Below are 17,412 nucleotides of genomic sequence, written 5' to 3'. Positions count from 1 at the left end.
TAAATTCATTAAAAATCCTACAATGTGATTTTCTGGATTTTTTTTCTCCCATTTTGTCTGTCATAGTTGAAGTGTACCTATGATGAAAATTACAGGCCTCTCTCATCTTTTTAAGTGGGAGAACTTGCACAATTGGTGGCTGACTAAATACTTTTTTGCCCCTCTGTATCTGTCTATCTTTCGATCTATCGATCGATCGAGGCTCATGCCTGTGTTAAGTTGAGTATTTACTAAAGAAGATTCCTGTTTGAATACATGAATAGTAAATAGCTGTCCATGGGACATCTGGATTTTGAAAAGAGTATAATATTAGAAAGTTCCAAAAATGTGTCATACTTGTATGTGAACTTTTCAAAGTATTTATATTTCAAACAAAGTGGCCAATGGGACAGAAAGACACAGCTACATATACAGCATGTCTTCTTGACTGTCCCTGAAATGATATGATGGACAGCATATTAGGTATACCGTTTTATTCCAGACAATTGATTGGTTATTGCCTGTGCTCAGACAGTAGAATGTGTCAGTGCTTCTGCTTTGCCCTTACGGGTTGCCAGTCATGTCCTTGTTTTCTATGCTATGGGACCTGTACGCATTGTTGAAGTGAGCAGGAGAAGGTAAAGCTTTACCATCTGTCACCTCCAACCCCAATCCTGTTATGAAGTATCTTGACCAAGAATCCATAAATTGATGTCCGAAGGAGGTTAACAGTGGGGGTAAGTTGAACCAAAGGGGTTTCTAGCAAACCATACACAAATGTATAATTTGACCAAATATTTAGGAAGAGGCCATCATTTCATGGAGTCTGTGAAGGAAGATACCACATGGAAAAGGTGATAAGCAAGCTAGATCTAAAAAAAACAACAACAGATTTTCAAGAAGTCAAAGGAATTTATTGTTCGAGGTTTCATGATGCTTGTATCTAAAGCAAAGTCGATCATTTTAAGATTGTTCTATACATCAGTTGGGGTCTCTATAAGCTTCAATATGAGGTCCTAAACCAAGCATGAAAGTGCAACCTTGTAGCTGTGTGGGCTAATATAGACTAAATGTTTGCCTTGGGGTAAGTTGCTCCAATGGTAAATTGAGCAAATGTAAGTGTTTTCTTGACCGGTTTAATGCAACGCATTTTCGCTAGGATATGAGATAACAGGGCTTTGCCTATGTTAACGTGTTTGTTAGGTGTTAAGCCTGTGTTAAAAAATGCTTAAAACAATTACCTGACAACAACAAAAAACTATGCTGATTGTGTTTATGTTTGGGAAATAGACATAGACATGATTTTAAAAAGGTAGTGTTAGCATTTCATTCAATAAAGACATTTGAAAGCGCCTTTAACACCCTGTCCCGTGGCTCAACTTACCCCATACCTGGTGTAAATTGTACCAAAGAGACCACATTCTTTGGACAAGCCATGTTTTGGAAACGGTAATATTGTTCATGAATTCTGATTATTGCCAGGGATACACAACATCTTGAAATATATGTAGACATCTTTGTTAGTTAGAACAATACTGTTTATTTCCCTTGCCAGAGTGATGCGGAATGTAAAGAAATTCTCAATTGACCCCGCTCTCCCCTACTTTCAGTCAGAGTGACTGTTGTTGAATTTCCTCCAGTGTTATATTGTACCCAGCCTGTAAGAGTAAAATGAACTATGTACAGTATATTAGTATAATGAATTCTATGATGAAGACTATTGCGTTGTAACGTAATGTATATGTTATGGAAAAGTATCTCGGGAATGGTTGTAGTACATATCTCTATGACCGTTATAGTTTTGGAACAGTTCTAGAACGCCATTGCCCACAAATCTAAAAGTATTTTTTTGTCGTTTTTGTGTGGTGTAAAATGATTAGAACATGACTTTGCTACCATCACAACACATCGACTTCATAGTTGTGTTTGCAGGGTGGTTTCTAACCACGAGACAACACATTCCACCGTGTGTTCTTTATGTCTGTGTCTGCACCCAGCATCTTTACGAGAGGGTTATTATACAAAACGTGCCTAACAAGTGAACATGTTCATTTTTGAAGATCAGAAAAATAACTAGAAGTTTGTCCCAAATGGCACCCTATACCCTATATAGTGCCCTACTTTTGACCAGAGCCCTATGGGCCCTGGTCAATAAGTAGTGCACCATATGGGGAATAGGGTGCAATTTGGGGACGGAGCATATTTAAATACTGACGGTGTACGTGGAGTGGATGTTATTGCTCATGATAGCACAAACAAATGAGATGTACATGGGCTATGTATACATTTTATGTCTTGTCTTAAAAAAAATATGGTTTAATTATTAATAAAAAAAACATGACAGAAGTAATGTACTCTTAACCTTTTTTTCCTTTTTCTTTTTTTTTTAAAGCTGCGTGTTCATATTTTGATCACTTGGTGGCAGTGGTGTGCAGTGTAGTTTACTGTGTTTTCCCAATAGAAATCCCGATCTGTGCTGCCAGTGTGAAATGTCTGTTTGGACAATGTTTTCCCTTAAGGCAGACACATGTATAATGCCTTGCTGAGGATAGTTGTTATGTTTCAGATCATCAGGAAATGCTTTTCCCTCCCCTCAAATTCCTTTCCGTGGTGACTGCAGGTCACATGACGTGACAGACTTAGGATCGCAGCTTGATACACAAATCAAAGTTTTGAGATCGCGTACACAGTTCAGCAGATGTTATAGTGTGTGCAAAATGCTTGTGTTACTAGTTCCTGACAGTGCAGCAAAAATGTCAAATGACTAGGAACAAGAAATGATGAATGGCAGAACGAATTTAGTTAACAACTGAAATACATTCCACGCGTATATACACCAAAAATATATACAAAGAATGATATGTACAGCAGTATATATATATTACAGTGAGCTATGAGAGTCCAGTATATACAGTTGAAGTCGGAAGTTTACATACACATAGGTTGGAGTCATTAAAACTAGTTTTTCAACCACTCCACCAATTTCTTGTTAACAAACTATAGTTTTGGCAAGTCAGATAGAACATCTACTTTGTGCATGACACAAGTAGTTCTTCCAACAATTGTTGACAGATTATTTCACTTATAATTCACTGTATCACAATTCCAGTGGGTCAGAAGTGTACATACACTAAGTTGACTGTGCCTTTTTAAACAGCTTGGAAAATTCCAGAGAATGATTTAGAAGCTTCTGATAGGCTAATTGACATAATTCTTGTCAATTGGAGGTGTACGTGTGGATGTATTTCAAGGCCTCCCTTCAAACTCAGTGCCTCTTTGCTTGACATCATGGGAAAATCAAAAGAAATCAGCCAAGACCTCAGAAAATAATTGTAGCCCTCCACAAGTCTGGTTCATCCTTGGGAGCAATTTCCAAATGCCTGAAAGTACCACATTCATCTGTACAAACAATAGTACGCAAGTATAAACACCATGGGACCACACAGCAGTCATACCGCTCAGGAAGGAGACGCGTTATGTCTCCTAGAGATGAATGTACTTTGGTGCGAAAAGAGCAAATCAATCCCAGAACAACAGCAAAGGACCTTGTGAAGATACTGGTGGACACAGGCACAAAAGTATCTATATCGACAGTAAATACGAGTCCTATATCGACATAACCTGAAAGGCCGCTCAGCAAGGAAGAGGCCACTGCTCCAAAACCCCCATGGGGACAAAGATTGTACTTTTTGGAAAAATGTCCTCTGGTCTGATGAAACAAAAATAGAGCTGTTTGGCCATAATGACCATCGTTATGTTTGGAGGAAAAAAGGACCGAAGAACAAGCCAAAGAAAGCTGATGAACACCATCCCAACCGTGAAGCACGGGGGTGGCAGAATCGTGTTGTGGGGATGCTTTGCTGCAGCAGGGACTGGTGCACTTCACAAAATAGATGGCATCATGAGCAAGGGAAATTATGTGGATATATTGAAGCAACATCTCAAGACATCAGTCTTGATTGCAGCTTGGTTGCAAATGGGTCCTCCAAAATGGACTTTGACCCCAAGCACACTTCCAAAGTTGTGGCAAAATTGCTTAAGGATAACAAAGTCAAGGTATTGGAGTGGCCATCACAAAGCCCGGACCTTAATCCCATAGAACATTTGTGGGTAAAACTGAAAAAGTGTGTGCGAGCAAGGAGGCCTACAAACCTGACTCGGTTACACCAGCTCTGTCAGGAGGAATAGGCCAAAATTCACCCAACTTGTGGAAAGCTTGTGGAAGACTACCCAAAATGTTTGATCCAAGTTAAACAATTTAAAGGCAATGCTAAAAAATATTAATTGAGTGTATGTAAACTTCTGAACCACTGGGAATGTGATGAAATAAATAAAAGCTGAAATAAATCATTCTCTTTAGTATTATTCTGACATTTCACATTCTTAAAATAAAGTGTTGATCCTAACTGACCTAAGACAGGTATTTTTACTAGGATTAAATGTCAGGAATTGTGGTAAACTGAGTTTAAATGTATTTGGCTAAGGTGTATGTAAACTTCCGACTTCAACTGTAAATAGTGTAACAAAATGCAATGTACAGTAGTTGATATATTAGAATCAGCTAATTGAAGAACACATTGGATGAATACGCAGTATGAATAATAGTATAAAATAAATGCTTCAGTGTTGAATGTATACATGGGACAGCAGCATTGGCTGTGAGTTTGTATGTTTGTGGGCATGGGCATCTGCATCTGTGAGTCTATATGTGAGTGCAGGAATCTGCGTGTGTATGAAGTGTGTGTGTGTGTTTGCATTTTGTGTGAGTGAATCTTTCTTTGTCTCTTACTACAGGAAATGTCGTGATAACTGTTTAACAGTCTGTGGACTGGAGATAGAAGCTGTTTTTCAGTCTTTTGGTCCCTGCTTTGATGCTCCTGTACTGTCTCTGTCTGCTATATGGTAGCAGATTGAACAGACCGTGATTCAGGTGGCTGAGCATGCCGAAGTTCTTCAGCCACCTGAGGTTGTAAAGGCGCTGTTGGGCCTTCTTCACCATGGTGTTGGTGTGGTCGGACTATTTCAAGCCATGGAACTTGAAGCTGTTCACCCTCTCCACTCCCTCCTCTGTCTCCGGCAGGCCACGATCAGCTCCTGTTTTTTTTATATTGAGGGAGAGGTTATTTTCCTGACACCACTCCACCCAGGCTCTAACCTCCTTCCTGTCTCATTGTTGTTGGTAATCAGGCCTACCACTGTCATGTCATCAGCAAACTTGATGATTGAGTTGGAGTTGTGCGTAGCCACACAGTCTTGGGTACGGAGGGAGTAGAGGAGGGGACTGAGCACACACCACTGGGGGGCCCCCGTGTTGAGGATCTGCATGGCAGAGGAGTTGTTGCCTAACCTTACCACCTAGGGTCAGCCCATCAGGAAGTCTAGGACCCAGTTGCCCAGGGAGGGGTTCAGACCCAGGGCCCTGAGCTTAGTGACAAGCTTGGATGGCAGTATGGTGTTGAAAGGTCAATTTATTTGGTTACATGTTAAAATTTCTAATCAAATTAATTTAACAGTATACAATTCAAACAAATAATAAATCCCAATTTAAGTGAATCAAATACAAACAATTACCAAAAAACTAAATCATTCATTCAAATAACGTGTAACAATCACCAGTCAAATAATGAAATTGCAACCAGGTTTCTATGGCTTGTTTAAGAAATAACGATATTTTCGATTATTATTTTGCTTTCAAATAACCGAAAATTAGCGGTTGCAATCTGAATAAAGGGAAAAAGGCCATTCTTGAACATGGGATGAGACATTCTTACTAATTTACTAGAGAACCAGTTCAGATTTAAGTATAACTTTTGTATGACTAATGTCTTGAAATGTTAAACCTGGGTTTGTATTTACATTTATCAGGGACCCCAAATCAAATAAAATTTTATTTGTCACATACACATGGTTAGCAGATGTTAATGCGAGTGTAGCGAAATGCTTGTGCTTCTAGTTCCGACAATGCAGTAATAACCAACGAGTAATCTAACCTAACCATTTCACAACAACTACCTTATACACATACGTGTAAAGGGATGAAGAATATGTACATAAAAATATATGAATGAGTGATGGTACAGAACGGCGTAGGCAAGATGCAGTAGATGGTATCGAGTACAGTGTATACATATGAGATGAGTAATGTAGGGTATGTAAACATTACATAAAGTGGCATTGTTTAAATTGGCTAGTGATACATTTTTTACATCAATATTTCCCATTATTAAAGTGGCTGGAGTTGAGTCAGTATGTTGGTAGCAGCCACTCAATGTTAGTGGTGGCTGTTTAACAGTATGATGGCCTTGAGACAGAAGCTGTTTTTCAGTCTCTCGGCCCCTGCTTTAGTGCACCTGTACTGACCTCGCCTTTTGGATGATAGCGGGGTGAACAGGCAGTGGCTCGGGTGGTTGTTGTCCTTGATGATCTTTATGGCCTTCCTGTGACATCGGGTGGTGTAGGTATCCTGGAGGGCAGGTAGTCTGTCTATATAAGGTCCCACAGTTGACAGTGCAAAAACCAAGCCATGAGGTTGAAGGAATTGTCTGTAGAGAGCCGAGACAGGATTGTGTCAAGGCACAGATCTGGGGAAGGGTACATTTATGCAGTATTAAAGGTCCCCAAGAACACAGTGGCCTCCATCATTCTTAAATGGAAGAAGTTTGGAATCACCAAGACTCTTCCTAGAGCTGGCTGCCCTGCCAAACTGAGCAATCGCGGAAGAAGGGCCTTGGTCAGGGAGGTGACCAAGAACCTGATGGTCAATCTGACAGAGCTGTAGAGTTCCTTTGTGGAGATGGGAGAACCTTACAGAAGGACAATTACCTCTGCAGCAGACTTTATGGTAGAGTGGCCAGACAGAAGCCACTCCTTAGTAAAAGGCACATGACAGACCGCTTGGAGTTTGCCAAAAGTCACCTAAAGACTCTCAGACCATGAGAAACAAAATTCTCTGGTCTGATGAAACCAAGATTGAACTCTTTGCCCTGAATGCCAAGCATCACGCCTGGAGGAATTCTGGCACCATCCCTACGGTGAAGCATGGTGGTGGCAGAATCACCCTGTGGATATGTTTTTCAGTGGCAGGGACTGGGAGACTAGTTACATAGAATAGTTTCTTATTATTTTTACTCACATGATTGCTCAATTTGCAGTATGTTTGCCATTCAGTTGTGCAGCCAGACTTATTTGTAGTTCCTTTTGTCTCATCCCTCTCAACCATACAATGTTTCAATACCTCATCAACCCAAGGGGATTTAACCGTTTTTAAAGTTGTTTTCTTAATGGGTGCTTTCATATTAGTAACTGGAATAATCCATTTTAGAAATGTGTCAATTGCAGAGCCAGGTTGCTCCTTATCAAACACCACAGACCAGCAAATATTATTCACGTTATCAATATAGGAAACTCAACTAAACTTCTTGTATGACCTCTTATACTCTATATTAGGCCCAGCCTTTGGAACTTTGGTTTTCCTAGATATGGCTACTACAGTGCCTTGCGAAAGTATTCGGCCCCCTTGAACTTTGCGACCTTTTGCCACATTTCAGGCTTCAAACATAAAGATATAAAACTGTATTTTTTTGTGAAGAATCAACAACAAGTGGGACACAATCATGAAGTGGAACGACATTTATTGGATATTTCAAACTTTTTTAACAAATCAAAAACTGAAAAATTGGGCGTGCTAAATTATTCAGCCCCTTTACTTTCAGTGCAGCAAACTCTCTCCAGAAGTTCAGTGAGGATCTCTGAATGATCCAATGTTGACCTAAATGACTAATGATGATAAATACAATCCACCTGTGTGTAATCAAGTCTCCGTATAAATGCACCTGCACTGTGATAGTCTCAGAGGTCCGTTAAATACGCAGAGAGCATCATGAAGAACAAGGAACACACCAGGCAGGTCCGAGATACTGTTGTGAAGAAGTTTAAAGCCGGATTTGGATACAAAAATATTTCCCAAGCTTTAAACATCCCAAGGAGCACTGTGCAAGCGATAATATTGAAATGGAAGGAGTATCAGACCACTGCAAATCTACCAAGACCTGGCCGTTCCTCTAAACTTTCAGCTCATACAAGGAGAAAACTGATCAGAGATGCAGCCAAGAGGCCCATGATCACTCTGGATGAACTGCAGAGATCTACAGCTGAGGTGGGAGACTCTGTCCATAGGACGACAATCAGTCGTATATTGCACAAATCTGGCCTTTATGGAAGAGTGGCAAGAAGAAAGCCATTTCTTAAAGATATCCATAAAAAGTGTCGGTTAAAGTTTGCCCCAAGCCACCTGGGAGACACACCAAACGTGGAAGAAGGTGCTCTGGTCAGATGAAACCAAAATTGAACTTTTTGGCAACAATGCAAAACGTTATGTTTGGCGTAAAAGCAACACACCATCCCCACTGTCAAACATGGTGGTGGCAGCATCATGGTTTGGGCCTGCTTTTCTTCAGCAGGGACAGGGAAGATGGTTAAAATTGATGGGAAGATGGATGGAGCCAAATACAGGACCATTCTGGAAGAAAACCTGATGGAGTCTGCAAAAGACCTGAGACTGGGACAGAGATTTGTCTTCCAACAAGACAATGATCCAAAACATAAATCAACATCTACAATGGAATGGTTCAAAAATAAACATATCCAGGTGTTAGAATGGCCAAGTCAAAGTCCAGACCTGAATCCAATCGAGAATCTGTGGAAAGAACTGAAAACTGCTGTTCACAAATGCTCTCCATCCAACCTCACTGAGCTCGAGCTGTTTTGCAAGGAGGAATGGGAAAAAATTTCAGTCTCTCGATGTGCAAAACTGATAGAGACATACCCCAAGCGAATTACAGCTGTAATCGCAGTTTAAAGGTGGCGCTACAAAGTATTAATTTAAGGGGGCTGAATAATTTTGCACGCCCAATTTTTCAGTTTTTGAGGTGTTAAAAAAGTTTGAAATATCCAATAAATGTCGTTCCACTTCATGATTGTGTCCCACTTGTTGTTGATTCTTCACAAAAAAATACAGTTGTATATCTTTATGTTTGAAGCCTGAAATGTGGCAAAAGGTCGCAAAGTTCAAGGGGGCCGAATACTTTCGCAAGGCACTGTATATTGTGTTCACTACATCTGATAGATTTGGATAGGGCTTTAATGCACACTTCTGCAGCATTAGTAAAAATGTGATCAATATATGTTGATGATTTCGTTCCTGTGCTGTTTGTAATCTTTCACACCTGCGGCCCAATGATGGTACCGGACCTGACATAATTGGCCGCTTTTTTGAATCTCAGTGCTAGAATTAGTTCTTCAAAATCAATTTTCAAAAGTTCAGAGCTAGCCCTCCGAATGTTGTTTGACCTCACATGGACTACGACAGCGTCAGCTCCTGGCATCTGTTGTAGAACGGTCGGAAGCAGCCTTGTAATGTCCCGTACTCGTGGTCCAGGATAGAACAGGTTTTTTTGCCCCGGACCCAAAATGTTTCTTACCAATGGCTGAGGAGGTGGGCCTGACGGACCAGAGCCAGCTGTAGTATCCAATGTGGATGATGAATTGGTCGGAGACTCAGACAGTCTCACGTCTGATGAGGATCTGAACCCGAGGTAGAAGCCACCAGAGAGGGAGACAGAACAGGGGATGAAGGCGCAGGTACCTCCAGATCCGACCTCGAATTGGAAGCCCCCAGGGAAGAAGGCACCGGAACCTTTGGATCCAGGGTGGCAAAACTTTTTCTGGTCTGTGTTCGGTCTGGGCTTTAACATCTCCAAGGAGGCCCCCGTTGCCAGAGGATGCTGTTTTCGACTTCCACGGCGAGTGATATGTCTCCATGGCTGGTTGGCAGGATTGAGAACAGGAACATCCACCAAGTCATCCAGGAGCATTCTACTAACTCCATTCTCCATGGAAGGGGGAGACCCCTTTTGGGAGGGATCCCTGCAGAGTACCGGCCAGTCGGCTGTTGAGCCGACACTGCGGCGACACTTCCACCAGGCCAGAGTGGCGTTCGGCTACGTGGATTCCCCAGCAGCTTGTGTAGGTTTGCTACTTGTTTGCTAAGAGTAACCACTTCGCCCTGTAGTCCTCTGCAAGCACATTGTTGCTACATCGAAAGTCCGGGCGGTCCACATTGTCCCGGAATAAAGCAAAATAAAACACAGCTCCTGCAGCGTTGAAAACATTTGTTAGCATCCTCCATTTGAGGCTCCAGGCTAGCTAAGCCAGCCAGGCCTCTGTCTCTCTTCTCTTGACAGGGAACTCCCAACTTCCCGAGAGAGAACCATCCGGCTATCAAAAACATCAGGCCAAGGTAAGCCTACACCAATCACACACTTAGTGTGTTGTGAATTCTGTAATGAATGTATTGTAATGTTTTTAAATTGTATATCTGCCTTAATTTTGCCGGACCCCAGGAAGAGAGCTAATGGGGATCAATAATAAATACAAATTCACAATTAATAAAAAATTGTTTAATTTAATTCACAATGTGAAAAATGAATGGCGGTGTAGAGTATTATACCTCAGGCTAGTAAAACATGTTTCATCAACAACACACTCAGTGGTGAACTGGCTTGGGTGTGGCAGTGGGTTGGTGTTGGGGCCAGGTTGGAGATTGGGCTGGACCCGGGGCTGGAAAACCACAGGCTGATTCTGGGTCTGGTGCTGGGACCACGGTCCTTGGAGAGAACAGGAACCGGGAACCTGGTGCCGGTGCTGGGTCGGGATCTGTAGAGGGGAGGAAATACATCCTAAGGAGCAAGCAGAAACTCAAGGGAGCCGTAGACCCAGAGGACAATGGTGATACCTCCCTGTGGTCTGCTCTCTCCAGGTGAAGGTGTGATCTTTGGTGTTGAAAGCAGAGCTGTAATCAGTGAACATCATTCTCACATAAGTATTCCTCTTGTCCATCTGGGAGAGGATGGTTGCATCATCCGTGGACCTGTTCGGGGGGTATGCAAATTGTAGTGGGTCTAGGATGTCGGGGCAAGGTGGACATGATATGGTCCTTGACTAGCCTCTCAACGCACTTCATGATGACAGAGGTGAGTGCTACGGGCTTGTAGTCAGTTTAGTTTGCTTCCTTGGGTACAGGAACAATGGTGGACATCTTAAAGCAAATGGGGACAACGGACAGAGATAGGGAGAGGTTGAATATTTCTGTAAACACTCTAGCCAGCTGGTCTGTGCATGCACTGACGACGTGATTGGTTTGCCTTTCATAGGAACAACATCCCTATGCCAGTGGTCAACTTTTCTGAGCAGAGATCACTTTCTGAGTCAAAATACAGGCCGAGATCTACCACTCAGATTTAGGGTTAGGGTTTCGCTTAAAAAAAAACTGTCTTTGCAATATGAACAATTTCTGTTGCATTGTGGTTTGTGCAGCAGGCTATAGACCCGATACATAATCACCGCATATTGTCTACACTTGAATTGCCCTGTCAAAGTTCTCAAACCATTTAGAAATTATATTTCAAAACTTGAGGTATGTGATCACACTGTTAATAGATCACAATTTGTTGTATTACTTGTGATGCATAGATAAGTGAGCGTACATTGAAATGATTTGCTTTCTTTATTTTACTGTCTCAGCGGAGGGAGAGCATCAGAGCTCTCAGAAACAGTTTTGCCACCCTGGATCCAAAGCAACTTTCCCCCCTCCCCCTCCGCAAAGACTGACCAAAAAGGGGACACCGTCTTCGAGCTGATGTCAACTCGAGTCACACCATATATTTTTTTATGTCTCATGCACAAATTCATGTTGTTACTCCTATGACCAGAGAAAGTGAGATATTCCTCAGACAGTATTAAAAAAACACACAGACGTTAATAATAACAACACAAGCCTTTTGATACACTTCGCTACTCATTCATTGAAGCTGCAGCGCCGAGTCGCAGCACGAGTGGAGAAGCTCACTTATTAGCTTATAAAGGTGTTGAATAAAACATTTTGACAGTGCTGAATTAAAAACGTGTACATGAACTCCTTCATAAAAACGTCAGGAAGTTGCAGACAAGGTGATCTGAGCAATCTGATTGACTAGCAGTTGACCTATAGGTGCACTTGATTTGAACTGGTTGAAATGGGAAGACTTTGCCTGCCTGGTGCGCAGGACAGCTGAAACAAGTGCACCTACTGCCAACAGCGCGAGACAGAAAAAAGTAGGAATGCAAGGATTTATCGTTGTTGTTTTTTTTATATCAATGTTTTGTCCACTGCTCTATGCACTTCCTGATGAACACGGTGACAGAGTCAGTGTAGTTGTCAATGTTACTCACAGAGGTGACCTGGAACATATCCCAGTCCATGCGATCAAATCAATCTTGTAGCATGGATTCAGATTGGTCAGGCCAACATTGCACAGACCTTACCATGGGTGCTTAAGTGAGCACTTCACTGTTAGTTTACACCTGTTGTTTATGAAGCATGTGACAAATGCAATTTGATTTGATTGAGTCCTCCGTTAATTTCTGCATGTAAAGCGGGGAGAAGCAGATTGGAGCCGTGATCTGATTTGCCAATGGGTGGTCGGGGATGGGCCTTGTAGTCATTTCGGGAAGGGAGAATAACAGTGATCAAGCGTCTTCTCTCCCCCTGTGGCACAGGCGACGTGTTGGTGAAATTCTGGGATTTTTTAAATCATATTATTAAAGTCCCCAGCAACAGTTTGCTCAAAGTCCCATATATTTTTATTTACTTGTATTTATTCAGGGGAACCCAATTGAGGCCATTGTCTCATTTACAATGGTGCACTGAGGACAAAAATTACATTAATACAGCAACAACAAAAATATATAAAAAAAACAACTACAAGACAGCTATAAATACATTACATCAGGTTATTACAACAAGTTATAATAATCAATTGAAACAATTGCACACTTCAGTGAACTTATTTAACAACAGAGTTTTAAACTGCCCTATGCATGCGAAACACTCCTGCTGTGACTTCAGGAGGACCTGTGCCAACTGTTTTACAACAGTAGTTGACTGCAAGTGTGCCTCAAAGTTGAGAAGGCACGGCACCAGACAACGCCTGGCTATCAGTTTGAAGTTGGTCAGTGTGGATTGTGAACAGCTCCAGAATCTTCACAAGCTGTTCTAGCTTGGCCCAGTCACAATCCGTACTCAGTATTTCTTCCCTGTTCGCTAGTGATAGTAGGCCTGTTTGAAACATCAGCAGTTGCTGGCAGCATTTAACCACCAGATTCAGAAGCTCGAAAACCCCATTCGAAAAAAAAGCTTGAAAACCCCAAAACTAAAACTTAACAGAATTTATGTACAGCACCAGTCAAAAGTTTGGACAAAAAGTTTATTTGTACAATTTTCTACATCGTAGAATAATAGTGACAACATCAAAACTATAAAATAAAAACATATGGAATCATTTAGCAACCAAAAAAAGTGTTAAACAAATCAAATATATTTTATGGTTGAGATTCTTCAAAGTAGCCAGCCTTTACCTTGCTGACAGCTTTGCACACCACCCATGTCATATTCATTATATACTGTATATAGGCATGTATCCCAGATAAAGCACAATATTTGTTTGCTCATATGATTTTTAATCACAGACCATCTGAAAAGGTCCACCCACACATACAGTGTGGTGAAGAAGCGCAACAGCGCCTCTTCAACCTCAGGAGGCTGAAGAAATGTGTCTTGGCCCCTAAGAACCTCACAAACTTTTACAGATGCACAATTGAGAGCATTCTGTCTGTACAGCAACTGCACCACCCACAACCGCAGGGCTCTCCAGAGGGTAGTGCGGTCTGCCCAATGCATCGCTGTGGGCACAATGCCTGCCCTCCAGGAAATCTACAGCACCCGATGTCACAGGACAAAAAGATCATCAAGGACATCAGCCACCCGAGCCACGGCCTATTCAGAAGGCAAGGTCAGTAAAGGTAAAGACTAAAAACAGCTTCTATCCCAAGGCCATCAGACTGTTAAATAGCCACCACTAGCCGGCTACCACCCGTTTACTCAAACCTGCACCTTAGAGGCTGCTGCCCTATGCAGATAGATATGGAATCACTGGTCACAATAATAATGGAACACGAGTCACTTTAACAATTCATAACAATACACACAAATCTAAAAGTGAAAGAATGGACGAGCAATGTCGGAGAGGCATTGACTAAAACACAGTAGAATACAGAATATACACATGAAATGAGCACATACTTAAGCACTGTTGGAGCTAGGAACACAAGCATTTCTCTACACCTGCAATAACACCTGCTAAATATGAATCAAATCAAATGTTATTTGTCACATGCGCCGAATACAACAGGTGTAGACCATACAGTGAAATGCTTACTTACAAGCCCGTAACTATTTTTTTCTTAACTTCATTGTTGGTTAAGTGTTTATTAAAATAAACTGAAGTAAAAAAAATATATAATAATTACTAAGGAGCCACAATAAAATAACAGTAGCGAGGCTATATTCCGGGGGGTACAGGTATAAAGGGGCACCGGTTAGTCGAGGTAATTGAGATAACATATACATGTAAGCAGCGCCATACGTAAGTAAATAAACAGAAATATGACTGAGGAGCTAATCAGTTGTTTTCCATAAATAGACAGGTATGTACTGCTCCATGGTTGCAGGATCTATGCATTATCATGCTGAAGTAGGAGGTAATAGCAGTGGATGAACGGCACGACAATAGGAGAAAAGCTATTCAGTTGTCCAACTGAATGTATTCAACTGAAATGTGTCTTCTGCATATAACTAGTAAATTTAGCTATTAAAAAAATAATTAACTAATTTATGTAGTACTGAATTGTTAGAAAGGCCAGGGTTTTTGTACATCCAAGGTTACGACTGTTCAGAATGATGATATGATAAGAGGTAATGATTAATAAGATGACTGTTTATCAATGTAATAGATATATACCTTATAGAGTTTAATTCGGGAGATGGTAACTCTTAAAACCTGTTACGGCTGGTGGTTCCGTTTCGACAACATCCAGTGAAATTGCAGAGCGCAAAATTCAAAAACAATTATTTGAAATATTTAACTTTCATACAATCACAAGTGCAATACACCAAATGAAAGCTTGACTTTTTGTTAATCCAGCCACCGTGTCAGATTTCAAAAAGGCTTTACGGCGAAAGCAAACCATACTGTTATCTGAGGATAGCACCCCATCAAACAATCACATGCCAATCATAATTCAACCCGCCAGGCGTGACACATAACTAAGAAATAACAATATAATTCATGCCTTACTTTTGAAGATATTCTTCTGTTGGCACTCCAAAATGTCCCATAAACATCACAAATGGTCCTTTTGTTCGATGAATTACGTTGTTATATCTCCAATGTCCATTTATTTGGCGCATTTGATTCAGAAAAACATTGGTTCCAACTTGCCCAACATGACTACCATTTATCTAATAAGTTACCTGTAATCTTGGTCCAAACATTTCAAACAACTTTCCTAATCTATCTTTAGGTATTTTAAAACGTAAATAATCAATCAAATTTAAGACGGAATACACTGTGTTCAATAGCTGATAAAATAAGAGTGGAGAGAGCTTCAGGTCACGCGCCCTAAACAAAGGAGTACACTAGGCTGGACCCTCGTTCTGAATAGCCGTACTTCTTAACCAGTTGCGACGAGCAAACCCGTATCCGGGAGCGTAATCATAGCCTCAAATGCATTAGCATAACGCAACGGACATAAATACCCCTAGAAACCCTTCCTATTCATGAAAATCACAAATTAAATGAAATAAATATATTCAAACACAAGCTTAGCCTTTTGTTAACAACACTGTCATCTCAGATTTTCAAAATATGCGTTACAGCCAACGCTAGACAAGCATTTGTGTAAGTTTATCATGGCATAATGCTATGCTAGGCTCTGCTGGCAGTAGGCAACATTTTCACGAAAATAAGAAAAGCAACCAAATTAAATCATTTACCTTTGAAGAACTTCGGATGCTTTCACTCAGGAGACTTCCAGTTAGATAGCAAATGTTCCTTTTTTCCCCAAATATTATTTTTGTAGGCGAAAAAGCTCCCGTTTCTACACCATGCTTGACTGAGAAATCGACCAAAAAATGCTACAACTATAACGCCACGTTGATTCAACAGAAATACTCATCATAAATGTAGATGATAATACAAGTTATACACATGGAATTATAGATATAACTCTCCTTAATGCAACCGCTGTGTCAGATTTCAAAAAAACTTTACGGAAAAAGCAAACCATGCAATAATCTGAGACGGCGCGCAGAAAAATAGTCAAATTAGCTGCCATTGTTGGAGTCAACATAAACCGGAAATTACATGATAAATATTCCCTTACCTTTGATGATCTTCATCAGAATGCATCCCAGGAATCCCAGGTCCACAATAAATGCTTGATTGTTGTATGTAACATTGTTGAATGTTAGATAATGTCCGTTATTTATGTCCAATTAGCTACTTTTGTACACCTATCCAAACGCTGGTGCTGGTCGACCTTTTCTTCAGACAAAAACTTCAAAAAGTTATATTACAGGTCGAAGAAACATTTCAAACTAAGTACAGAATCTATCATTAGGATGTTTTTATCTTAAATCTTCAATACAGTTCCAACTGGAGAATTCCTTTGTGTCTTGAGGAGGAGCAGGAAGATATCATGTGCTATGCACGTGACCTGGAACTGGCTCTCTGCCAGTAATCTGATTCATTCCCTCTTATTCAGTCCCAAAACACAGTAGAAGCCTCATTTATATAGATGGTTGACATCTAGTGGAAGCCCTAGGAAGTGTATCTTCATTCATATCCCAAGGGGATTTCAATAGGTAATGGGTTGAAAATATACCAACCTCAGATTTCTCACTTCCTGTTTGGATTTCTTCTCTGATTTTTTAGAAACTTCAGAGTGTTTTCTATCCAATACTAATAATAATATGCATATATTAGCAACTGAGACTGAGGAGCAGGCCGTTTACTCTGGGCACCTTTCATCCAAGCTACTCAATAGTGCCCCTGCAGCCATAGGAAGTTAATGTGTCCTACTGTATCTGTGCCAGTAGTGTTATTAAAGTTTTATTGAAACATCTGGTGAAAGATTTAAGATGGTTATTCAAAAACCCAATTTTTTTTTACATTTAGTTAAGAAAATGTTACAGAAAAACCACAAGAAAAAACTTTAGTAACGTTCAGAAAACATTCTCAGGATGTTATTAAATTACGTTCAAATAACTGTAATTTCCATTCAGTGAGTGTTAATAAAACCTTCCAGGAAAACTTTCAAGAACCCAGAGTAAAACAATCTCAGAACCTCACTGCAACCAAAAAAGAAATGTTCCCTTTCACTTCTCAGTTTTACCAGTCAGGAAACTTATGGATTCGTTTACACGACCAATGTGAAACCAAAAACATACTTTCCCACAACTTCCCTTTTTCTCATTCTGCTTCCATTTGCTTTCTAATA

General features: G+C 40.7%; 1 long non-coding RNA gene across 3 annotated transcripts; it reads right to left on the bottom strand.

The window, feature by feature from the left end:
• Nucleotides 1-2,757: 2,757 nt before the first annotated feature.
• On the bottom strand, nt 2,758-16,634 carry LOC149983293 (uncharacterized). 3 transcript variants are annotated; one of them, XR_016496066.1, is made up of 4 exons: nt 16,297-16,634; nt 10,487-10,906; nt 6,340-6,521; nt 2,758-5,073 (listed from the first exon to the last, which is right to left on the bottom strand). It is a non-coding gene; the product is annotated as an uncharacterized LOC149983293 (long non-coding RNA). The 3 variants fall into 3 exon arrangements; XR_016496065.1 differs by having other exon boundaries at nt 2,758-6,521; XR_016496067.1 differs by lacking the exon at nt 10,487-10,906 and having other exon boundaries at nt 2,758-6,521.
• Between the last annotated feature and the right edge of the window lie 778 nt (nt 16,635-17,412).

This window comes from Oncorhynchus mykiss, chromosome 5 (assembly GCF_057628025.1).
Source record: "Oncorhynchus mykiss isolate SJ-2025 chromosome 5, ASM5762802v1, whole genome shotgun sequence".
In the NCBI taxonomy this organism is placed as follows: domain Eukaryota; kingdom Metazoa; phylum Chordata; class Actinopteri; order Salmoniformes; family Salmonidae; genus Oncorhynchus; species Oncorhynchus mykiss.
Note: the sequence above shows the minus strand (reverse complement) of the source record. Positions and strands in the feature narration are given on the sequence as shown.